General features: G+C 48.8%; 1 pseudogene; it reads right to left on the reverse strand.

The window, feature by feature from the left end:
* Nucleotides 1-552: 552 nt before the first annotated feature.
* LOC127209800 (tubulin alpha-1C chain-like) lies at nt 553-1,824 on the reverse strand (annotated as a pseudogene).
* Nucleotides 1,825-7,842: the final 6,018 nt, after the last annotated feature.

Below are 7,842 nucleotides of genomic sequence, written 5' to 3' on the forward strand. Positions count from 1 at the left end.
TTTATTACAGATCTGACACGACTGACTGCTCCCATCTTTCATCTGTGGTTGAATGTATAAAGTGAAAATGTAGAGATTTTTAAAAGGTTTTGTTAATAGGGCTAATTTTAGAAAACTTTGTAAAGTGAATCATTTACTTGTGACACGACCTTCACTGGGTAGTTACTTAGGATGTTCTAGTGCGTTATAGAAAGGTGTCCATTGAGGAGAAAGCAAGGTAGTCTTCATCTTTAGGAGTATATTTTTAATTTGCAAATTGAAGATCATTTATTTTGGGGGACTACAAGTTAGAATTAAATAATCTCTTTATGCATTCTGACAACATAAGATATATTTACTATATAACCTTGGAATGTAGGTATAACACTTTGATGTCAACAAAATATGTACTGTTATTTTTTTCAAGCACTAGATATTTGAGGTAATAGTCCCAATTACAAAATTATCAAAGTATTTCTTTTTACCCACTTAAGATGGAAAGACCTTTATTGGTAGTGTAGGACAATACAGAGCAATGGAAGTGTAAAGCTGCAGCACATGGACCGATATTCTTCACTTCATCTCTCCTTCAGCACTGTCTGCCCCAGCCTCCATAAAGCCCTTCTCTAGGGCAGCCATATCTTCACAGGCCTCCGAGAGCTGCCCCCACCCATGCCCCCACCCACACAGCAGTGTTCAAAGGCAACTTAGCATACATCAGATCAAACTTGTGGTCTAGGTGAGCTCAGGCCTCAGCAATGGCTGTGGTGTTGGTCAGGTCTCCACCAGGCAACACAGTGAGAGGCTGGTAATTAATGCCAACCTTGAAGCCAGTGGGGCGCCAGTCCATGAACTGGATGGTATGGTTGGTCTTGCTGGTGACAATGTCAGATTTGACGTCTCTGGGAACCACATCACCATAACAAGCAGGCAGTAAGCCATGTATTTACCACGGTGAGGGTCACATTTCACCATCTGGTTGGCTGGCTTGAAGCAGGCATTGGTGACCTCTGCTACAGAAAGCTGCTCATGGTAGGCTTTCTCAGCAGAGATGACAGGGACATATGTGGCCAGAGGATAGTGGGTGCGAGGGTAGAGAACCAGGGTGGTCTTCAGTTCTGTCAGATCAACACTCAGGGTCCCATCAAATCTGAGGGAAGCAGTGATGGATGACACAATTTAGCTAATAAGGTGGTAAAGGTTAGTGTAGGTTGGGTGCTCGATGCTGAGGTTTCTATGACAGATGTCATAGATGGCCACATTGTCTACCATGAAGGCACAATCTGAGTGCTGCAGGGAGGTGTGCGTGGTGAGAATGAAATTATATGGCTCAACCACAGCGGTGGAAACCTGGGGGGTGGGGTAAATGGAGAACTCCAGCTTGGACTTCTTTCCATAATCAACAGAGAGCCGCTCCATCAGCAAGGGAGGTAAAGCCAGAGCCAGTTCCCCCGCCAAAGCTGTGGAAAACCAAGAAGCCCTGAAGATCCATGCACTGGTCAGCCAGCTTGTCAGTTCTGTCCAAGACAAGGTCAGTGATCTCCTTGCCAATGGTGTAGCGGCCACGGCATAGTGATTGGCAGCATCTTCCTTGGCTGTGATGAGCTGCCCAGGGTGGAAGAGCTGGTGGTAGGTACAAGTGCGAACCTCGTCAATAACTATGGGTTCCAGGTCTACAAACACTGCCCGGGGCATGTGCTTGCCAGAGCCTGACTCACAGAAGGTGTTGAAGGAGTCCTTTCCTCCTCCAATGGACTTGTCACTTGGCATCCAGCTGGATGCCACGTTCCAGGCAGTAGAGCGCCCAGCAGCCTGGCCAACATGGATGGAGATACGCTTACACATATTTCACCCTTGAGGTGGTCAGCAAAGACTGAAGATGTGAAGACCGGGTGACAAGGAGCTCCCACTAGTAGGCTACCAAGGAGTCTGGGGGAGAAGCAGTGTCCATCAAATTATTTCTAACTAGACTAGTTTTGTTTATTAACTAATAACATTGTTGTTAATATTTAAAACAAACACACGGCATTCATTGTACTTGGAAGCGAGGGTTATCACTGAGACACGTTCACAGTTATTCCTTGGATGCTGACTTTGACTGATCCCTGCCCCCTGCCCTGGTTTTTCAAGACAGGGTTTCTCCATGTAGCCCTGGCTATCCTGGAACTTACTCTGTAGACCAGGCTGGCCTTGAACTCACAGAAATTTGCCTGCCCTTTGCCTCCTGAGTGCTGGGATTAAAGGCGTGCACCACCACCGCCCAGTGACTGACTTCTTTTGTAAAGCCTCCGGGTGCTGTCCCTTATCCTGGAGTCTAATACAAACAAACACTGACCACCTTTCCTCCTTATTACCGTCAGACCTATGTTTGTCCTGTGTTTTACATGTTTTACTTACTGAACTTCCCCCATACACAAGCAAAGTGTTCCACGCAAGCTCTGCCGATGACTCTCACCCTACAACAGCTCCATTTGTTCCCAGCACATCTGCAAAAAAGGACTGTTTAGCAGCTGTGGGGAAATTATACCCAAAGGCACCTTCATCCCTTCCACCCCAGGTCAGGTACAACCCCTTACATCAGTCCTCTATTTCTCCCCAGCCTTTCCTTGGATGCCCTGTAGCTCCCTACCACTTCTGCCAGCTCACTCTGGTGCAGCCGTCCTGGCAGTGGGACCCGTCACCGTCACCCTGAATCCACTCTATGTCCACTTTCTCCCACCTCTGTTCCTCATTATCTCCCAATCCTTCCAGAGAAATCTCTCAGTTTTGCTCTCCAGTCAACCCATCTGCTTCCAGCCCTAAAAAAAAACCTTAAAAGTGTTTGTGATAAAATGTCATGTACTTTAAAGTGGACACCTTTAATGGTGTGTGAATTCCATTTCAACAACACTGTCGAAAGGGAAATGCGTAGAGTGTAGTTTGGAGCACCTGAAATAGCCTCAGGGCCCAGGGAACCCATCTTCCCTGGGTAAGGTATGGAGGCATTACAGAGCTGAGCACTTTCACCCCACATACTGAAAGTGCCAGACACCATGGTAAACAATAATCACTTTAAACGTACAGTTGGAATCATAGGGCAGAAAGGGAAACAAAGTCTCCACAGGCACTGTAAACCAGGGTCGCCTGTGAGCAGGGGCAGTGGGGGTGGGCATAGCTGGGCATTGCTAGTCTTTGGGCCTCACTGACCTAGAGAACTGGGCTGCGATGTCCCCCACTTAAGCAAGGGTTTCCTCTTCCATGTGCTCTAGAGAGAAGGTACCCCGTACTGCTGCTCCCTTCACAGCCCTGGGCCAGAATTCTTGCTAAAGGTTGTTCTTGATCAAGTGCAAATGATCTGCCCACTGATACAGCGGGAAGGAAGTGGGACCATTGGGGAGGACCAGTGTGGAGTTCCTGTGCTGGTGTGAGTTCCGCTGGCACCATAGTCCAGGGGCCTGAGTTGAGGAATTATGTCATCCTGAAGATTGCAGTCCCCACCCTTTCTGGGGAGGGTGCTTCACAGATTCCCCATGGGTTAAACCCAGCAGAAGAGGAGCACACAGCCTAAGACACAGAACCCAAGAGGAATGATCTCGCAGGAGTCATGGTCCCTGTGGTGTCAAATGGCAGGACGATGCACGATGTCACAGAACAGGCATGAGAGAAATGCTTGAGAGGAAGCTGAAATGTGACAATGAGAGGCTCCATGCAAGACTGGGAAGACTGGGGGTGGGGAGGGGGGTTGGGCAGGCAGACTATCCATCACTGAAAATCTGCTGTGGAGCAGACTGAATGTAGCCGGAGAGAGAATTTACCGACATTTCAAGGGGTTGTTGACCGTGGCGATCATGGTAAATGGGATGATGGCCTAGCAGGTGACGGACAGGACGGCCGGAATGTGTCAATCAACTCCAAAGTCCTTGTTCACTCTGTGAGGCACCAGCTGAGGCTCAGGATGTCAGTGGTGACCTGATCACTGACTGCGTGGTTCCGTGCTTCTGGGCTTTTGAAATGACCATAGAGGGACATGTATAGCACATCGTCACATGTCTCAGGACTTCATGCCAGGCTTTGAGGCTTGGCTTGGGGGGTTGCTATCCTGCCAGGTGCCTAGGACACCCCAACACATCCCACAATGGTTCTTATTGCTGCCCTACCCAAGCACCAGGCTGCACCCTCTGATGGGAGCAGAACACTCACTGTGGAAACACTTTGCAGAAGAGAGAGGCAACACTACCATAAGTGAGATTTACTTAAATTTTAGAAATGATAGGGTTTTTGTTGTTGTTGTTGATTTTGCCCAGTAGTTGCTTTTAGGTTTTTTTTGTTTTTGTTTGCCAGAGAACACAATGCATATATAGACACAAAGTCAGTACTGTACATACCAGGCCTGCCCACTCCTGCATTCTTACCAGGGTCGATTAGCAGGCCTCTGCTCACCACCCCTGTTCTACCCCCTGCCCCAACTCCTGCCTATACAGTGTCATTTCTGAGGCTGGACCTTGAAGGAGGAACATTCTCTGAGACCATCCCTGCTTTGGGATAGGGCTAGCATGAGCTGAACCCACAAGCCTCTTTTCCAAGTCAAGCAATGGAGTGGAGAGTGTGCCAGAGGCTTTTGAGGGGCTGCTCTTGGTCAGGGTGTATGGGGGCTGCTTGACTGTCACTCACACACAGACCCGTGGTTCTGTCTGCACAGCTGCGGAGGAAGGGAGGTGTGTGCGTCATGGTGATACACACAGCCCTGTGAGATGAGGCCGTGTGATAGGGACGGTAAACACAGTGACAAGAGAGAGGCATGGCTTGGCTCCTTCTCAGCAGGATCGGGAGGGAGACCCTTCAGCAGCTGAGCAAATATCCGCTAGGCTATGGCTAGCACTGACACCCCAGGAGGAGCTAGGGTAAACATGCGGACAGCTATTAACACGTGAGGCCACACAATAATCTAGGGTGACCCCAGTGCACCTGGATGGCAGCTAGAAGGGGAGAAGGGCGCTGTGGGTTGCTGCTTTGAAATCTGCCCACGTTGGGTTTCACACCCAGACTTGGATACACATGAGGTGGGCACAGGAAGCAATGGGCTCCATTTCATTAATATTTTCCAGGGGTACCTGTTCTTGCCAGCCCCAAGAGATAAAGGCTAAGGCTGGACACTTTACAGATGACCAGAGGGTACTTAGTGTGGGAGCTCCCTCCACTGGGGACAGTTGGTGGTGTAACCATTGTAGTGTAACCTCTGTGCTTCTAGCCTAAGCCTAGAGTGCTTTCTATTGCTTTCCACATTAACTTTAAGACAGGGCCCTTTGCTCAACCTGGAGCTCTCTGGTTGGCACTGCTGGCTGCCAGTGAGCTACAAAAACCCACCTGTCTCCTGCCCCCTCCCCCCAGAGCCTTGAAATTGTAGATGTGCCCTGTCATGCCCAGCTTCTTACACAGACACTGAGCCTCAAACACAGGTCTTCGTGGTTGAGCTGCAAGCACAGTACCCAAGGAGGGATCTCCCTAACCCCATCTTACACTCATCTTTTGTTTTAGATATTGGGAAAGCATTCTAACACGCTTATTGTATGCGTAGGCTTTTCCGAGAGTGTGTGCAGCATGCTCCTGTCATCAGGGCACAGCCAAGTCACAAGCTATTAGTGTCCCAAGGCTCTACTGTGCCATGCGTGCAGGGTGGCTTGGCACTTGCTCACTCCTGACCGTGCTAGAACAGTGTGCCTCCATCCAGCCCAGCGGGTGCTGCCAGTCTGGTTTGGGGTTGTATAGCTCAAGATCCACAGAATTTTATAATCTGCCACAGACTCCCTTCCTCACAGTGAAAGGAAGAATGTTTCCTGGTGTCTCGGGAGGCTTATGAGCGGCTCTTCAGAGAACCAGTGACATCAGAAATGACAGTACACTGGCATTAGGAGCCTCAAGCTCTAAGGTCCAGGCTCAGACTCAGGTTGTTATGACACACTGGGGTGTGACACAGAGCCGCAGTGTTGGACTCTTCAGGGAAAGCATCTGGCTGCACATGTTGTGAGGACTGAGGTATGGTAGACAGTTTATTGTTTTAGGCATTGTCACGAGTCTCTTCTTAGCAGGTGAGGCAGTGGTCATGTGTCCCCACTCTTGTTCTGGACTGAGAGTTGAAGGAAGGGGGCGGTGCTCAGGCTTGTCTGGTGGGATGATTGGCAAAGTAGGCATGAGCTCCTGGGGGCGGGGCAGCAGGTATGAGCCTTGGTGTGGGCTGCATTTCTTTCCAAATGCAGCTGCATTGAGGAAGGCCTGTGTGGAAGACAGAGTTAGAGAGGCAGTCCTTGGCTGTACCGCAGAGACACCTGAAATGGGTTCAGAGCAAGCCCATGGATCTGATTTAGGGGTGTCATTCATCCATACACACCCAAAGGAGGAAGCTCTGGCCCTCAGTCCCTGTGAGCCTGGTGTTACCTCGCAGTGGGTCAAGGTGGACCCAATCCAATATGGCTGTTAACCTTATGGAAATGGAAGTTTGACTAAAAACAGCTGAGGGGAAGCTGAGGCCACCAGGGTCCAGGGAGAGGGATGGCAGGGTTTTCCTTCTAGATGGAACCGACTAACCCACTGTGATCATGGACTCTGGATCTTTATGGTGTCTGCAGCCTGTCACAGCAGTTCCAGCAAGCCACAGCAGCAGGTTGGAATGTGCCCTCCCATGGCTCCCACAGTAAGGGCTGGGGGAGCCCCAGAGGAAGTCGCAGATTTGGAGGGGACTCTATGCAGTGTCCTCACAGGCACATGCCACATGGAAGATGAACTTTAGCCTTGCACACTCCAGGGCAGCATAACACCAAGGAAGTGGCGTGTTCTTGTTGTCCACTCCGGGCCTGTGGTACAATCCATGTGTGCGGTGAATAGTTTCCTGCCTGACATTGGGTGCAGTGTAGTCAGCCACCTCACACTCCTGTCGTGTGGTGGCTATGGACACTTCCTTGGGCACTGTGGTTCTAGAGTTCAGGCCCTGATAACCTGGGTAACTGTAGGCTCTGTCACCTGAGTCAGCCAGCGAGAAAAGCTGACTTAAAAAATAAGATAGAAGCACCTGAGGAATAACAGGCAAGGCTGTTCTCTGGCCACTACACACACACACACACACACACACACACACACACACACACACACACACACACACACACACACACACACGCACAGGCATCTGCACACACACATGTGTACACACAAATAGCCACACACATGTTCATACAAAATCAAATGTACTAGTCAAGAAATCAGATATAACAGATTGTAGCTAGTATTCAATTATTAATTTTTCTAACATTTGTAGCTGGTTTTGAAGGTTTTTATACAATAAAAGTGAAAGAAGGGGCATGTGTAATTATCTTTCTCTTTCTTCCTCTCTTCCACCTGCCCTCTCTCCCCACCTCTCCCTCTTTTTCTTTCTTAATAAGTTATTGCTATAGAGGGAAATCTACCTTTAAAAAAACTTCTTGAAATCAATGTGCCTAACTTCAACTTTTGCATTAATATACATTTTTCTTTATATTTAATTTCAGTGACAGCCAAATTGCACGCCCTTAATTAAATTAACACAAATTAGACTTGAAAGGAATTGAGGAATGAAAATTCAGGTTGTTTCTTAAAAGCTTTCTTACTGCTGAGGCATGTTGAAAAAAAAAGAAAAAGAAAAAGAAAGAAAGAAAGAAAACTCTTCCCCAGAAATGACACCAATTAGCCACACAGATGGCATCTCACCGCATCTCTTCCCTGAGTCGGGGTGAGGCCCCATGACTCTGGACCTTGTGACTTCAGAACCAGAGTGTCAGGCATGAAATTGTATGATCAGTAAAAGAGGCAGGATGGAGGTCTGGCAGTCCAGGCTAGCTCCCAGGAACTGGCTCCCCA

This window comes from Acomys russatus, chromosome 27, assembly GCF_903995435.1.
Source record: "Acomys russatus chromosome 27, mAcoRus1.1, whole genome shotgun sequence".
Taxonomy (NCBI): domain Eukaryota; kingdom Metazoa; phylum Chordata; class Mammalia; order Rodentia; family Muridae; genus Acomys; species Acomys russatus.